Source organism: Lathyrus oleraceus, chromosome 6 (assembly GCF_024323335.1).
Source record: "Lathyrus oleraceus cultivar Zhongwan6 chromosome 6, CAAS_Psat_ZW6_1.0, whole genome shotgun sequence".
NCBI lineage: Eukaryota > Viridiplantae > Streptophyta > Magnoliopsida > Fabales > Fabaceae > Lathyrus > Lathyrus oleraceus.
The window spans coordinates 502,201,765-502,204,879 of NC_066584.1; positions in this window are offsets into that span (position 1 = coordinate 502,201,765).

Below are 3,115 nucleotides of genomic sequence, written 5' to 3' on the forward strand. Positions count from 1 at the left end.
AAATTTGACTATAAAACACCCCTCTCAAAAAGAAGATGAAAAAGAATAGGCAAGACTTTTAAACTTTGTTATATTGCTAATTTGTGAGTGAATGATTATAGTAGATAAAATAATTTGAAGCCTAAGAATCTACATATGGATAAATGATAAATTAATGGATAATTAATTTAGAAAAAAATGAATTGGTTGAATTTATAGTGTTTGTTATAGTTAATTATTGAATTGCAAGTGAAAGCTCATTGATATGGGGCCTCTTGCTTAACTCTCTTCTCCCCAAATCTCAACTCTAAAAAAACATCGTATATTTTAGGATGGGACACTTATCCATTTGGATTGGGTTCGGGTCTGATATACCAAATCAACTGAAATTGATGTATTTGTCCGACTCAATTTCAACTGAATATTCAATTAATTTGTTCGAGTTCGATTTAATCAATTAACGATTAAATCGGATCGATTTATTCGATTAATTGATATTAAACTTTGTCATATAAAATTCTGCTACATTCTAATTTTTTTAAATAAATTCAAAAAAAACTTTGGACCTTTAAATATAACAAATGACCCAATTTAACCCCTTTTTGCATCAATAAATAAATTTGACCTTTAAATAATACAAATGGCCTACAAATTTCATACACACGTCTTAATAGTATATCTCATAGTCGTTCAAATCAACTTTCATTAAATTGTAAATAAGTCACATTCAAGTATTCATGGTAAGTTATCTAATAATATCTATTGCAGCAAGTAGATCACAACAAAGCCTATCACTCTATTACAATTATCCAAATTTAAAGTTTCAAATATTTTACAATGAACCCCTTTTTTTTATTATGTTTAATATTTGTAGTTTAAAGATGATCTTATCACCGAAGCATGGTATTGACCTCCATTCTGCTCAACAATTATCATGGCCATTTCAATAATAGGTGCAAAGGGGTGTAGGGTTTGATGTTAAGACATAAGTATGATTAGTTCAGTATTACAATATCTATAACACGAATAAATAAAATTCCCACAAGAACAGCAAGATATACCGTTGATGTATAAATATCTACTCATGGATAACTAATCTTGCTACACTAGTAGAAATTTTGAATCTTGCTATGTTGGTAGAAGTTACTATCATGGAGGGGAATCTACTATCAACAATCAAGAGAGAAGCTTATTGATCCAGGTATGTGCAGTCGACATTTCCCGCTACTTTAATGCTTAAAAGACCTTCTTAAAACCTTTTTTTATTATCTGTTATTTCATTAGAATGAATATCAATTAGTCTTTGAAAGTATTATCAAACACTTAGGCCTCAAGTACTGTTTTCAAACAACATTTAAGGTTTACCGGACCAAATCCAACACGAAAAAGAACAACACAAGATGCACCTTTGTTAGGCACAAACTAATTGGCTTGAAGTTCATTCTCATCAAAGTGAATACACATATCTGAGCATTATAATGAAGGGTTCCAAGATAACAACTTCAAAAATCAAAATTTGAAGGTGTCAAAAATTGAAAAGGGAACAATCAAGTTAAAATACTAAATAAGGAAAAATAGTTAAATCAGAATATACCTATTGTCATACCCCAAAATTTACCCTTCATTTTTCCTGGAAGCATACGCTTTACACCTCATGCATGCATTCATTTTAAGTCATTTAGCATTTGCATTTCATCATGGCAATTGGAATATTTTTTCAAAAAAAAAACAAAAAAAAAAACGGAAAAAAAAATGAAAAAAATAAAAATAAATAAATAAATGAATAAATAAATAAATAAAAGAAAAAATCTTGGACTTGGACCTCTCTCATTTGAGCCCACAGGTCCACAAAAATCAGGTTATAAATTCAGAGTTTCAGTGAAACAAAAGGCCATTCTATTCCTATTACCCTGGCTGGAGGAAAAGGATAGTGAGAGAAGAGCTAACAGAGTTCAGAGCAACCTCCAAACCCTGAAGGGAACTCAACTGCACATAATCACATTTGCCTCACATAAACCCTAAAGATTGTTTTGTAAACCTCACGGGTGCAAATCAATTTCAATCAAGCTCTCCAATCAGGTTTGCCCTATATCCATCATCTTTATGCCTTTAATTTGAATGCTCTAAATGTATGAGGTATTATGGGTGAATTTGGTACCCTTTTGATGCATGTGTTTGACAAGAGGTTTAAGCCTCCTACCCTTGGTTGCTTTTTGTGAGCTTTTTGTGAATTGAAAGGGCATGATTCATGTGGTTACATTTTGATTTGGGGGCAACTCTTGGTTACCCTATTTTGTTTCTCTAACCTGTTTGTTGAGTTTTGTTTTGTGAGGGCTCATATGACTCTTGCAGAGATGGTTTGCCTGGTGTTCCATTTTATTTGTGGGATACCGCCTGGAGGTTTCATTCCGATTACCTGTACTGACTCACTTTCTTTGATGGTGTTAGCTTGGGAGGATCTCAGGGTTTCCTTGTTCCGTTAATTACTGTTACTTCGGATCTTTATCCGTGTGGTACTTTTACATTTTCCCGTATTTTTACCGCTTTCTTAGCTGGAAGACCTCGATAGGAGGCAATGTTTTGTGTGTTTACTTTATGCAGGTTCCTTCGTCTAGGATTTCCCTTTTGCCCGAGCATCCCTAACCCTACCAACTCATTGATTTTTCTTCTCCTAAGAACACGTTAACTCCTTCTACTACACGCGAGTAAGTCTCCAAAGGTCGAGCATCCGGTAGATTGCGTAGTAACGTCGTTCGTCCAAAACCCAATCCATAACCCCGTAGTTAGCCGAACTACGGCTTGCTCTGATTCTCATTCCATATGAGATACGTAGGCATAAGACGCGATGTCTTAGCGAGCACACATCCCCCCAACCCATAGGTCAGCCGAGCTATGAAGACACTGATTCTCATATTCAGATGAGATACGTATGCAGTGGATGCGACATCCGCGCGAGTCATTTTCATTTAACCCTTTTTTTAGTAAACAACACAAGATAAACTCACACCCTTTAGACAAGAACTACAAAAGTGGATCCCGTAGAGTACTACGGATGCGTAGGGGTGCTAATACCTTCCCTTCGCATAACCGACTCCCGAACCCAAGATTTGGTTGCGAGACCTTGTCTTTTCCTTTC